Source organism: Geotrypetes seraphini, chromosome 8, assembly GCF_902459505.1.
Source record: "Geotrypetes seraphini chromosome 8, aGeoSer1.1, whole genome shotgun sequence".
Taxonomy (NCBI): Eukaryota; Metazoa; Chordata; class Amphibia; order Gymnophiona; family Dermophiidae; genus Geotrypetes; species Geotrypetes seraphini.
The window spans coordinates 122,805,369-122,819,730 of record NC_047091.1 but is presented as its reverse complement, the minus strand read 5'-3'; the positions used below and the strand labels follow the sequence as shown (position 1 = coordinate 122,819,730).

Genomic DNA, 14,362 nt, shown 5'->3' with positions numbered 1-14,362 from the left:
CCTGACTTCAATTATAGAGAAGATGGTGGAAGCTATGATCAAGGACGGCATTTGCGAGCACATCGAGAGGAATGGCCTACTGAGAACAAGCCAGCACGGATTCTGTAAGGGAAGGTCGTGCCTAACGAACCTTCTGTACTTCTTTGAGGGAATAAGCAGTCGGGTGGACAATGGGGAACCCATAGACATCATTTACCTCGATTTTCAAAAGGCTTTCGACAAGGTGCCACATGAAAGGCTGCTTAGGAAGCTGTGGAACCACGGGGTGGGAGGGGATGTGCACAGATGGATCAAGCACTGGTTGTCGGGTAGACTGCAGAGGGTCGGAGTGAAGGGCCAATATTCTGACTGGCGGGGAGTCACAAGCGGTGTGCCACAGGGATCGGTGCTGGGGCCGTTACTCTTCAACATATTTATCAATGACCTGGAAAAGGAGGCAAAGTGCGAGGTTATAAAATTTGCAGACGATACCAAACTATGCGGCAGAGTTAGGTCCAGGGAGGAGTGTGAGGACCTGCAAAGGGACCTGGACAAGCTGGAAGACTGGGCAAACAAATGGCAAATGCGCTTTAACGTGGAAAAATGCAAGGTCATGCATATAGGGAAAAAGAACCCGTTGTTCAACTACAAATTGGGGGGGGGCATTGTTGGAAGACAGCAGACTTGAGAGAGACTTGGGTGTGCTGGTGGATGCATCACTGAAGCCATCTGCACAGTGCGCAGCAGCCTCGAAAAAAGCCAACAGGATGCTGGGCATCATAAAGAGGGGAATAACAACCAGGACGCGGGAAGTCATCATGCCATTGTATCGAGCGATGGTGCGTCCACATCTGGAATACTGCGTTCAGTATTGGTCGCCACACCTCAAGAAGGACATGGCGGTACTTGAGAGAGTCCAAAGGAGAGCAACGAAACTGGTAAAAGGGCTGGAACACTGCCCATATGCCGAGAGGTTGGATAGGCTGGGGCTCTTCTCTCTGGAAAAAAGGAGGCTCAGGGGAGATATGATAGAGACCTTCAAGATCATGAGGGGCATAGAGAGGGTGGATAGGGACAGATTCTTCAGACTGAAGGGGACAACAAGTACGAGGGGGCATTCGGAGAAACTGAAGGGAGATAGGTTCAAAACAAATGCAAGGAAGTTTTTTTTCACCCAAAGGGTCGTGGACACTTGGAATGCGCTACCGGAGGAAGTGATCAGGCAGAGTACGGTACAGGGATTCAAACAGGGATTGGACGGATTCCTGAGGGATAAAGGGATCGTGGGATACTGAGGGAGGAGCTGGGATGTAACACAAGTATAGAAAGCTAACAAGGTAATAAGTATAGAAACCCAACCAGGTCGTGCATGTGCAAGACCGGAGGGTTAGGACTTCGATGGGAAGATAGGACTTCAATGAGAAACCAGGGTGGCAAGGGAGCCCCTTCTGGTGATTCAGACAGGTCGTGACCTGTTTGGGCCGCCGCAGGAGTGGACTGCCGGGCAGGATGGACCTATGGTCTGACCCGGCGGAGGCACTGCTTATGTTCTTATGTTCTTAGAACCCTCCCCCACCCTAAAATTGTTTTTCACTGCTGCTGCCCAAGCATTGCTTCACTGTACCACTTGGTGGTCACTGTCCATAACGCTCTATGTAACAGAAAAAAACATGTTTGTCTCATAGATGCTGACATTGTACATCTCAACTTCCAAGTCCAAATTTGTGTCCATTTAGACACAGAAATTTGATGTTTAATCTCTATGCAGGGACTTTAGAGCATTTATTGTTCTTGTCCTTTTATTATGACCTTTTGGAAATCAATTTGGGACCAAATTAATAGTTTATTAGACAATCCAGTGGCATTATCATATGATATTGTGTTTTTTGGTATGGCAATGAAAGCAAAAAGTCAAATTTCTTCAAATAATAACAAATTATTACTTATAATGACTGGGGTTGCCATTCAACAAATTACGTACAATTGGAAAACTGGAGTAGACTAAACTATAATTTTTGGTGGAATTCCCTATGTCATATATATAAAATGGAAAGATATATTGCAATACAGCAAGGGTGTTTTAGAAAATTTCAAGATGTGTGGGAGCCATTAACAAAATATTGCAATGATTCTTTTCCCTTGATTTACAGGTTCAATTACGAGGGGGGATAATTTTATTATTTTATTAATGTACATTGTACATTGTATTTGATTATATAATAGGAAGGGTTAGGGAGGGTGGGGGTTAATAGCATTTTATGTGTACTCTTGATGACTATTAAGTGATATATTTATGATCTATTTGTTATATTATATTGATGTACTTATTGTACATTTAAAAATGAATAAAGAATTAAAAAAAAAAAAAAAAAGAAATGGTTTCAACAATAGAAGTTAAGGAACGGATAAGACGAAGTTTATAGAAGCATTTTTTTGTGATAGAGCTGATTTGGTTGTGATATGAAAGATCTTTAAGGTTTTATTATTTTTAATCGGAAAAAGTAGACCACGGGATTTAGCTATGTTGAGGGATAATCTGTTTGTTCTGAGCCAGTCACTGATATAATCAAGTTTAGTGTTTATTTCCTGTATGTCAATATGGGGTTTACAGAGTTAATGGGATATACCATGTTTCCCCAAAAATAAGCCCTGGTAGAGGAACGCCCGGGCGTGAGAAAACCATGATGGGGCCTGTGCTGTCAACAATGCGGTTTGTTATAAGGTACTGTATTTCGGTCTTGCGGTCAGGGTTCGGATAGGTGGGAGAAATGAAAGGGTCAGCAGGGAGATGGGGGTGTGGCAGCGGCGGGGGGGGGATAGAAGGGATTAAAATGCTCCATGGGGGGGATGGGAGGAAGGGAGGGATATAAGCTGCAAGGGTTCTGCTGCACAGGGTGATGGGAAGGAGGGATAGAAAGATACTGCACAAGGGGATGGGTGAGAGGGGAGGAAAAATGCTGCACATGTGGGGGAGAGAAATAAAATAGGAAGAATTGGGGTGGAGGATAGGAAGGGAGAGATAATCATTGTACATGAAAAAAAAAAAAATAAGACTTCCCCGAAAATAAGACTTAGTGCCTTTTTAGGGCCCAATATTAATATAAGACAGTGTCTTATTTTGGGGGAAACACGGTAGAAGTTGGATGTCGTCTGCATATGCAAAAGTAATGAATCCAATAGATTGGGCTAGGGTCAGTAGAGGGGGAGAGGATTGAGCCTTGAGGGACGCCGTAGGATTGGGTAATTGGGGGAGAGGAAGTTCCTTTGGAATGGACTTTGAAATATTGGTCTTCAAAATAAGAGGTGAACCAGAGAAGAGCAGAATTTGAGATTCCACAATTTTTAAGGCATGAGGAGAAGGTTATGATCATTGGTGTCGAAAGCTGCTGATAAGTCGAGAGATATTAAGAGAACAGATTTACGATGGTTGTGAACGTAGTAAATGGTAGTGGTGAGAACGAGGAGGGAATGTTCTCTAGAGTAGTTTGGACGAAAACCCGTTTGATTTGGATAAAGAGCGTTGGTTTTCTCGAGGAATTCGGACAGCTGGTTGGATACTATTTTCTCGGTGAGTTTGGCAATAAACACAGATTGGCAATGGGATGAGAGTTGGCACATTGAGTTTCGATTTTTTATTTTAGGAAAAACTAAAGCTGATTTCCAGATTTTAGGGACTATATTGATGGACAGGCTCTTGGTTATCATTTTGAGAATGAAGGGACTGAAGATTGAAAAGAATCAGAGCCACCTGCTGGTCATTGCTCCTCACTACAGCCCCAAACATTGTTACCTGTTGGACGCTATATGCCAATGCAGACTTCATAGTGTTGTCCCATGCGATGAGCTAGACAAAGCAGCTTCTGCAATGCCTCTTGCAGCCCTCGCTCTCCAGTCTCCACCATACTTGTCCATCACTGCATCCTCAACACTGTCTCCTTGTTCCATCTGCTTGATGTTTTCACCTAGGACTGTCAATATGGAAAATATATATGTTTAAAGAAATAAAATGCTTAGAACTGCTTAAGGATTTTGCTTTAAAGACTGCCAGAGACAAGAAGTGGTGAGAAAACATTACTGACAGTTACAGCAAGAAGAAGAGTGAGTTATTTTGTTAAAATTACCATATGGCTCCAGAAAAAGGAGGACAGATTAAGATATCCGAGTTTTACTTTCATTGAAAGCAATGGAAGTAGGAAGGACGGATTGAGATATTTGGTTTTATTTCCATTAAAAGCAATGGAAGTAAGGAGGACGGACTGAGATATTTGGGTTTTACTTTATTAAAAGCAATGGAAGTAAAACCTGGATATCTCAATCCACCCTCCTTTTTTCTGGAGCCATATGGTAACCCTATTTTGTGCTTTAGAATATAAAGATTGTCAAACTGGGTCAGACCAAAGGTCCATTAGGACAATATTCTATTTTTACCAAGGGCCAATCCAGGTCACAAGTACCAGGTAGGATCCCAAAAGATAGCAAGATTTCATTGTTTATCCCCAGGAATAAGCAGTGGCTTTCCTCAGATCTACCTTGATAATGGTTTATGGACTTTATCTCCATTAATTTGTCCAAAACTTCTGAAAACTCAGCTACTTTAACTGCTTTTTATCATATCCTCCGGCAACAAGATCAAGTTTTATTAAAATTTGATTTAGTCGCCTATCTGTAGGGGTGTTTCCTTATTTGCACCTGAAGTTTAGGCCTCTCTGACATCATCAAGCCTGAACCATTGTTTGCAAGAAATCTTTCCAGCATGAACCATGAATGCAAGAACAGAAAGAAGAAAACATCTTTGCTGTTATGATGCCTGATGCATTCTGGGTAAGTACCAGAAATGTATTCTAGTCAAGGACATCCAGCTATGCCTACATGTGTGAATCTTGGGGGAGTCATGGCTCATGTGCTTCTTATCTAACGAAGGCGCCTCTGTTTCACGGCCTGAGCGAGACTCTATACAGAAAGGCTATTCTTCTAAGTTATGTTTCTGGATTGGTCTAGAGAGGTCATCTGATAAACCAAGTGGAATGTGCCTAATTATTAATTTAGTCTGTGTAGGATGTGAGGGAGCTCGCATCTTATAATAGGTTTCTCTGCACATCTTCTATAATAATTAAGACCTAAAAAGTACCTCTTGTGATTAACTCTCTTCCAGGGAGTGAAAGAAAAGGACTTTTATCCAGACCTGGTTTTCATATCACTTAAGGAACTATTGCTGACAGACTTTACAGCTCACTGCAGTAAATTACAGACTCTTACTGACCAGAATAAATTCTACCACGTGATACGCCGAGAAAAATTTCCATCTTCTTGATCGGAGGCTTTACCTTAGGGAAGGTGAGCAAGGAATTATATTTTCTTATCAGTGAGGTAAGGTAGATCTCTAATTGGTTTTCAGGAAAGGAGTTGTTAATTACTCTGGGTGATAAACTGTTATAGATTGCTGCTAATCAGGAATTATTATTATAAGGAATTATTTAGAGTGTAAGAATTAGTTTTACTCATTTATCTAACAAGTGTGGTGTGAGCTACCAAGAACGCCTCAGAAATCTGGGATTATTCACCCTTGAGAAGAGAAGACCGAAAGGGGATCTAATAGAGACTTTTAAAATATTAAAAGGAATCGACAAAATGGAGCAAGCTCGCTCACCGACAAGGGGAAAGGATGGAGAGCAAGAAACAGCGTTATTTACTTTGTCAAATGTGTCTCGGACAAGAGGTCATGGACTGAAGCTAAGAGGGGTCAAGGCCATGACAAATGTCAGAAAGTTCTGCTTCACACAGCGGGTGGTGAACACCTGGAACTCTCTCCCAGAGGATGTGGTGGAGGAAACCACCATTTTAGGATTTAAGGTAAAATTGGACACATATCTTCTTGCGGGACACATTGAGGGATACAAATGATTAAGGTATTCGCCCAGGTAAGCCTGGCTGAGCCTCCGCATGTGCGGACCACCGGACTGGATGGACCCCAGGTCTGATCCGGTGCAGGCATTTCTTATGTTCTTATATTCTTATGTACTGAGTTTCATATATGTATTCAGATATTTTGTGAACAATAATCATTATTTGCTGCTGGCTTATGAACTATATTTTTCTGTTTTCATAATAAAATTCTTCCCATAGCCTTGGTCTCTATTCTTAGTATAAACTGGCAAAATAACGAACCTTGGGTAAGGAGATTATGGTTTTCCCTAGCATTTGACTAAAACAGGTACGTATTTGTTTATGTAACTGATTAGTCATCCATAAATCTTTCTACATATCAAATTTCTAGGCGATATACAATAAAGTAAAATATAGGTCAAAACAAACCAATACATTGCTTGCATTGCAAAGACAGACTAGAGAACTGCAATTATAACGGGACAGAAGAACAATTAAAGATAAGAATTGGGAATATGGAAGGTTGTGGCTTGATTGGGTGTGGTTTATTTATAGATTAAAGGCATCCTTGAATAAGAAGCTTTTGCATTTGCTTTTGAATCGGACCAAGTTTTTTTCCTCTCTGATATGGGGTGGAAGGGCATTCCAAAGATCCAGAAAAACCAGAAACAAAAACATCTTTGCATACCCAAAGATTACAGGCTGTAGATACAAATCATACCTGGACAGAACCTTTAAGTTCCAAGCGAATAGACAGCAAGTTTGGCTGAAAAACTACATAAACGAACCCAATCTGACATACAGTGCATTCCAAAAATCGATCAAAACCGCCCTTTTCGCCAAATTCATTGACTAAAACTGTCCCCTCCCTCACTAGGACTTCCCCCCTGTAAACGCTTTTTCTTTCTCTCAAGAAGCTCCTTTCATGTATTCAGGTATTCTCTACCCATAGAACTCTAATTAATATGTTAGTACTAAAGTATTCAGGTACTCACTATCCATAGAACTCCAATTAATACGTAAGTCTCCCTTTTAGATTATTGTTTAATATTTAGACTCATTGTATGGTATTGTACTTAGAATTATTGTATTGTATTGTATTTAGACTCATTGTAATGTATTGTATTGTATTGTATTGAGACTCATTGTACGGTAATGTAAGTAGACTTATTGTATTGTATTAAGACCTTTTGTTATTCGCTGAATGTCCAGCCTTCTTACAATGTAAACCGCCTAGAAGTCGCCTGACTATGGCGGTATAGAAAAATAAAGTTATTATTATTATTATTATTATAGAACTTAATTGTTTTCTCCTATTTGCTTAAAGTGGTGTGGTAGCTGTGTCAGTCTAATTTTAAAGGTAATAAATAGAAATAAAACAAAACATAAGAAATAAAATACACTTCTCCCTCCGTATTCACGGTTTCAGCATTCACGGTTTCGATTATTCGCGGTTTTTAGCTTGCTGGCTCCTCCCCCCAATTACGTCAGCTTGCATAGAGAAATCGCTGATTCCAAACATTTACAGAGAAAAATCACTGATTCCCAGCACTTTCTTCATCGTGTTTTGCCTCTCCTTCAGGAACAGGCCAGGTCTCCCACCATGTTATTTGCGGTTTCACCATATTCACGATGGTTTTATTAGAAAACAGCAAATGATATATGAAAAAGTTATTTGTGGTTTTTCTGTATTCGCAGGTCTGTTAATCCCTATCACAGCGAATACGGAGGGAAAAGTGTAAGGTGATACATTTTTATTGGACTAAATCCATTTTTATTAGCTTTCAAAGACAACCCTTCTTCAGATCAGAAATAAGTACATGTGGACAAATATTAGAATATACCTGAAACAGAAAAGCATTCTATGACAGTCTCACAGTGAGAGCAAAAAGGAAGGGAAGGTGAGAAATAGGGGGAGTTGGGTGGGTGATATGAGAGTAACAAAGCAGTATAATATTGTGGTTTCTAATGAGATAGAAAATCCAGGTCTTTGTCCTGTCTGGTGGGTGTCAAATATTTCATAATTTTGACCTCAAAGATCTTACATTCCTGGATTGTCTTAAAAATTCCTTATAGTATTCTCACTATAAAATCAGTGATGCAGTGTTCTGGTTTTCTAAAGTGTTATTCCACAGAGGCGACATCCTGTTTGGCATTGTGATGTCTGTGTAAATTGATTTTCCTATTTGCTTTAAATGTGCTAACTATGTAACTTCAGGGTGTGTCCCTTAGAGCAGGATGCACAAAGCTCCGACACCAAAGTAAAAAAATACCATGGTGGGAGTGATTTTTTTTTCTGGTGATGCTCAGCACAATAGCATGCAAATTATATGTGTGCTATTTGTGTGCAGAGCTGCACTGGTAAAAGGGGCCAGAACTCTGCCTAGCACCTGCTCAGAAGAGCAGCTGCTAGGCACAGCACCTCCTGCTTTCCTACAGCTGCCACTCTCTTCAGCTGATAGCGGATCCGGAAAACTGGCAGCTGTTTTTTAAAAAATGAGCACAGCTATTGTTTGTGTGATTCCTCCCTCCCACCGATCCCCCAAAAGCCCTACGTAGCTCTTGTCCCCCCTTCCGCTGAGTTCCCTCACCCAAAAAAACACCTGGTGATCTAGTGGGCTAGGACAGGTCAGACCCCTCAGACCAATGACCCCCCGCCACCTGGCCATATGTGCTAGGACCCCCCCTTACCTTTCCATAGAAAAGATCATCAGGAGGGATGCCCACTCCCTCCTGCCTCAGGGCCCGCCTCGTCAAAATGGCAGCCATGCACCTGCCCAGTGAATCCTCGGATGCCCTGGGCGGGGCCTAATTACTATATAAGTAATTAGGCCTCTCTCAGCCCATACGGCCAGGTAGGAGAAGGGTCGTTGAGCCGGGGATCTGACCTGACCTAGCCCCTCTAGACCACCAGCGTTTTTTTTGGATAGGGACCTTGGTGGGAGGGGGGCTATGGAGGGCTCTGGGGGATTGATGGGAGGGAAGAATCAAGGGTCTTTTTTGGGTGGGGGGTGGCTTGGCGGGAAGGAGAATTGGGGGTGTTTTTGAGGGTCTGAGCTGAGCTTTCACTTTTTATTTTCCTGTCAATGCCTGAGCCAATCAGCACTCAGGCTTTGACAGGAAAGTAATGTTACAACAGTTCAAATCCTGCCGGAAAATTTTGCCAGTTAAAATTGGGCATTCTGCTTTGAGCATTACAATACTAATGAGCTCCTTGCAATGCATTAGCATAGGATTCTCGGTGGCTTCTATGAGGATCATTAGCAGCCATGGAGAATCTTTTTATGCATCGACAGGGGAGCTTTCCATGCTAGAAAGACTGCTTTAGTGAGTCTTACTGCCACGAAAACTTTTGAGCATAGGGGCTTTAGTCTTTATGTTTTGAAAGAGCAAACAACTGGTTCACAATTACCCATTCCACTCAGGATTTTATAAATTTCTATCATATTTCCATTTAGCCATCTACGAACATAAGAATTGCTGCTGCTGGGTCAGATCAATGGCCCATCGTGCCCAGCAATCCGCTCCTGCGGCGGCCCTTAGGTCAAAAACCAGTGCCCTGAGACTAGCCTTACCTGCGTGTGTTCTGGTTCAGCAGGAACTTGTCTAACTTTGTCTTGAATCCCTGGAGGGTGTTTTCCCCTATAACAGCCTCCGGAAGAGCATTCCAGTTTTCCACCACTCTCTAGGTGAAGAAGAACTTCCTTACATTTGTACGGAATCTCTCCCCTTTTAACTTTAGAGAGTGCCCTCTTGTTCTCTCTACCTTGGAGAGGGTGAACAATCTGTCTTTATCTACAAAGTCTATTCCCTTCATTATCTTGAATGTTTCAATCATGTCCCCTCTCAGTCTCCTCTTTTCAAAGGAGAAGAGGCCCAGTTTCTCTAATCTCTCACTGTACGGCAACTCCTCCAGTCCCTTAACCATTTTAGTCGCTCTTCTCTGGACCCTCTCGAGTAGTACCGTGTCCTTCTTCATGTACGGTGACCAGTGCTGGACGCAGTATTCCAGGTGGGGGTGTACCATGGCCCGGTACAGCGGCATGATAACCTTCTCCGATCTGTTTGTGATCCCCTTCTTAATCATTCCTAGCATTCTGTTTGCCCTTTTCGCCTTCCACACATTGTGCAGCCAGCTTCATTGACTTATCAACCAGTACTCCAAGCTGAAGAGTTCTAATCACTTTAGCCTTTCCTCATATGAGGGTCATTCCATCCCCTTTATCGTTTAGGCTAGTCTTTTCTGTACCTCTTCTAACTCAGCTATATCTTTTTAAAGATGTGGTGATCAGAATGGCACAGACTACTAGAAGTGCAGTCCCACTCAGATAGAGACTGGCTTATACAACTATTTTTCAAAGTTAAAGATTAAGAGGTTCATTTTTAAAACATAGACGTCCAAAAGAAAGCATAAACCGGCACTTGGATGTCTTATTGGTCACAACGTCCAATTGGGCATTTTCAAAACTGACTTTTTAGACGTCTTTCTGGTTGTTTTGGCTCTAGTGCAGTGTCTCTCAAACTGTCTCGAGCCGGGGCACACAAATGGTAGTGGCTATGGCTTGAGGCACCCAGAAGTGTGCGTACGTCACCATGATGACATCACACATATACATGACATCATCACGTCGACGTCCATGCATGTGCAGAGGCCCTCCAGATGGGCCCCGAGAAGCTAGTTGGGGGTGCCAGCAGGGAAGAGGGCTGGAGAGGAGAGGCACTGGCGCCAAGTGATTGCTTACAGCAGTGTTTCTCAACTACTTCAAGCTAAGTACCCCCCTAAGTCTAACAAATGTCAACTGAGCACCTCAACCACAGACCTCCCTCGGCCCATCCAAGCTCTGCCCCAGATCCCATCCCCTTTACTAATTGTAATGTAATTTTTCCATTCATTTTTCATATACACACAATATACACAGCAGATATAAATTCTCAAAACTGACACATTTAAATCACTATATTGAAAATAAAATCATTTTACCTACTGGCAATCCTCTGCAGGCTGCTGTAATTAGCTTTAAAGGTGAGACCGAGAGGCCAGGGGGAAGCCGGAGGACGCTAGAAAGAAGGGGGAAACATGCAGGCCTTCGGCAAATTGGGCATTGCTGGCGATGTACTGCGTAGGGAAGTCAGCTGGCAGGCGTCTCTCTTCCTCCTCAGTGTGCCGCGGTACATTTGGAATCTCAGGAGGCACACTAGTGTGCCTCGGCACACAGATTGAGATACACTGCTCTAGTGCATCTAAATCTTAAGGGGCATGTTAGAGGTGTGTTTTGTGTGTGGTTAGGGCAGGCTTAGAACGTGGACATTTTACAGCGATAATTGTCTTACAAAATGTCCAGGGCACAATTTGGACATTTTGGACTTGACCCATTTTCAACATTTATAAAGACCAAAAAGGTATCCAAACTGACCAGATGACCACTGGAGGGATGACAATATTGTCCCCATATACTCCCCCAGTGGTCACTAATGCCCTTCCACCCCCTAAATATCTGCATGAAACAGTACATGGCCAGTCCTAGTAAAGCTGCAAGCCTCTGGTGGGCAGTGCAGCGGACTACAGAGAAGGGGACCTAGGCCCATATGCCAACCTAACTAGTACACTTGTGGTGGAAAGTGTGAGACCATCAAAACCCACTGTACTGCCATATAGGTGACACCTGCAGGCATAAGGGCTATTTGGGGTGGTAGACAGGTGGGTACAGGAGGTTTTGGGGGAGTTTTGGTGGGCTTTATGGGGGTTATGATGAGATGTATAGCTGGCACCCTTAATTTGAAGTTCACAGCAGTGCCCCTTAGGATGGCCTAAAGCTCTGCTGGCATGTCTGTGTGGCCAGTCCATTAAAAATGCTAGCCCCTCCTACATGGCAAAAAAATAGATGTCTAGCTGGACAAAGCATCTAATAGGTCCATTTAAAAAAAAAGAAAAAAGATGAACGTCTAGCTGGACAAAACATCTATTTGAGCCATTTTTGGAAAAAAAAAAAAAGATAGACGTCTAGCTGGACAAAACATCTATCTGAGCCATTTTTGGGAAGAAAAAAAAAAAAGATAGATGTCTAGCTGGACAAAACGTCTATCTGAGCCATTTTTTGAAAAAAAAAAAAAAAATGATAGATGTCTAGCTGGACAAAACGTCTATCTGAGCCATTTTTTGAAAAAAAAAAGATAGATGTCTAGCTGGACAAAACGTCTATCTGAGCCATTTTTTGAAAAAAAAAAAAAAAAAAAAGATAGATGTCTAGCTGGACAAAACGTCTATCTGAGCCATTTAAAAAAAAAAAAAAAAAAAAGATAGATGTCTAGCTGGACAAAACGTCTATCTGAGCCATTTTTTGAAAAAAAAAAAAATGATAGATGTCTAGCTGGACAAAACGTCTATCTGAGCCATTTTTTGAAAAAAAAAAAGATAGATGTCTAGCTGGACAAAACGTCTATCTGAGCCATTTTTTGAAAAAAAAAAAAATGATAGATGTCTAGCTGGACAAAACGTCTATCTGAGCCATTTTTTGAAAAAAAAAAAAAAAAAAAAAGATAGATGTCTAGCTGGACAAAACGTCTATCTGAGCCATTTTTTGAAAAAAAAAATGATAGATGTCTAGCTGGACAAAACGTCTATCTGAGCCATTTTTTGAAAAAAAAAAAAAAAAAAAAAGATAGATGTCTAGCTGGACAAAACGTCTATCTGAGCCATTTTTTGAAAAAAAAAAAAAAAAAAAAAAGATAGATGTCTAGCTGGACAAAACGTCTATCTGAGCCATTTTTTGAAAAAAAAAAAAAAAAAAAGATAGATGTCTAGCTGGACAAAACGTCTATCTGAGCCATTTTTTGAAAAAAAAAAAAAAAAAAAAAGATAGATGTCTAGCTGGACAAAACGTCTATCTGAGCCATTTTTTGAAAAAAAAAAAAAAAAAAAAAGATAGATGTCTAGCTGGACAAAACGTCTATCTGAGCCATTTAAAAAAAAAAACAAAAAAAAGATAGATGTCTAGCTGGACAAAACGTCTATCTGAGCCATTTTTTGAAAAAAAAAAAAAAAGATAGATGTCTAGCTGGACAAAACGTCTATCTGAGCCATTTTTTGAAAAAAAAAATGATAGATGTCTAGCTGGACAAAACGTCTATCTGAGCCATTTTTTGAAAAAAAAAAAAAAAAAAAGATAGATGTCTAGCTGGACAAAACGTCTATCTGAGCCATTTTTTGAAAAAAAAAAAAAAAAAAAAGATAGATGTCTAGCTGGACAAAACGTCTATCTGAGCCATTTTAAAATAAAAAAAAAAAAGATAGATGTCTAGCTGGACAAAACGTCTATCTGAGCCATTTTTTGAAAAAAAAAAAAAAAAAGATAGATGTCTAGCTGGACAAAACGTCTATCTGAGCCATTTTTTGAAAAAAGAAAAAAAAAGAAAAAGATAGATGTCTAGCTGGACAAAACGTCTATCTGAGCCATTTTTTGAAAAAAAAAAAAAGATAGATGTCTAGCTGGACAAAACGTCTATCTGAGCCATTTTTTGAAAAAAAAAAAAAAAGATAGATGTCTAGCTGGACAAAACGTCTATCTGAGCCATTTTTTGAAAAAAAAAAAAAAAAAAAAAGATAGATGTCTAGCTGGACAAAACATCTATCTGAGCCATTTTTTGAAAAAAAAAAAAAGGATAGATGTCTAGCTGGACAAAACGTCTATCTGAGCCATTTTTTAAAAAAAAAAAAAAAAAGATAGATGTCTAGCTGGACAAAACGTCTATCTGAGCCATTTTTTGAAAAAAAAAAAAAAAAGAAAAAGATAGATGTCTAGCTGGACAAAACGTCTATCTGAGCCATTTTTTGAAAAAAAAAAAAGATAGATGTCTAGCTGGACAAAACGTCTATCTGAGCCATTTTTTGAAAAAAAAAAAAAAGATAGATGTCTAGCTGGACAAAACGTCTATCTGAGCCATTTTTTGAAAAAAAAAAAAAAAAAAGATAGATGTCTAGCTGGACAAAACGTCTATCTGAGCCATTTTTTAAAAAAAAAAAAAAAAAAAAAAGATAGATGTCTAGCTGGACAAAACGTCTATCTGAGCCATTTTTTGAAAAAAAAAAAAAAAAAAAAGATAGATGTCTAGCTGGACAAAACGTCTATCTGAGCCATTTTAAAATAAAAAAAAAAAAGATAGATGTCTAGCTGGACAAAACGTCTATCTGAGCCATTTTTTGAAAAAAAAAAAAAAAAGATAGATGTCTAGCTGGACAAAACGTCTATCTGAGCCATTTTTTGAAAAAAGAAAAAAAAAGAAAAAGATAGATGTCTAGCTGGACAAAACGTCTATCTGAGCCATTTTTTGAAAAAAAAAAAAGATAGATGTCTAGCTGGACAAAACGTCTATCTGAGCCATTTTTTGAAAAAAAAAAAAAATGATAGATGTCTAGCTGGACAAAACGTCTATCTGAGCCATTTTTTAAAAAAAAAAAAAAAAAAAGATAGATGTCTAGCTGGACAAAACGTCTATCTGAGCC

General features: G+C 40.3%; 1 long non-coding RNA gene across 1 annotated transcript in view; it reads left to right on the top strand.

Moving 5' to 3' along the window:
* Positions 1 to 5,495, top strand: part of LOC117365563 — a 128,167-nt gene extending 122,672 nt beyond the window's left edge. The window contains exon 3 of the long non-coding RNA XR_004540418.1: positions 5,132 to 5,495. This is a non-coding gene — a long non-coding RNA (uncharacterized LOC117365563). The remainder of the gene's footprint in view (positions 1 to 5,131) is intronic.
* The last annotated feature ends 8,867 nt before the right edge of the window (positions 5,496 to 14,362 follow it).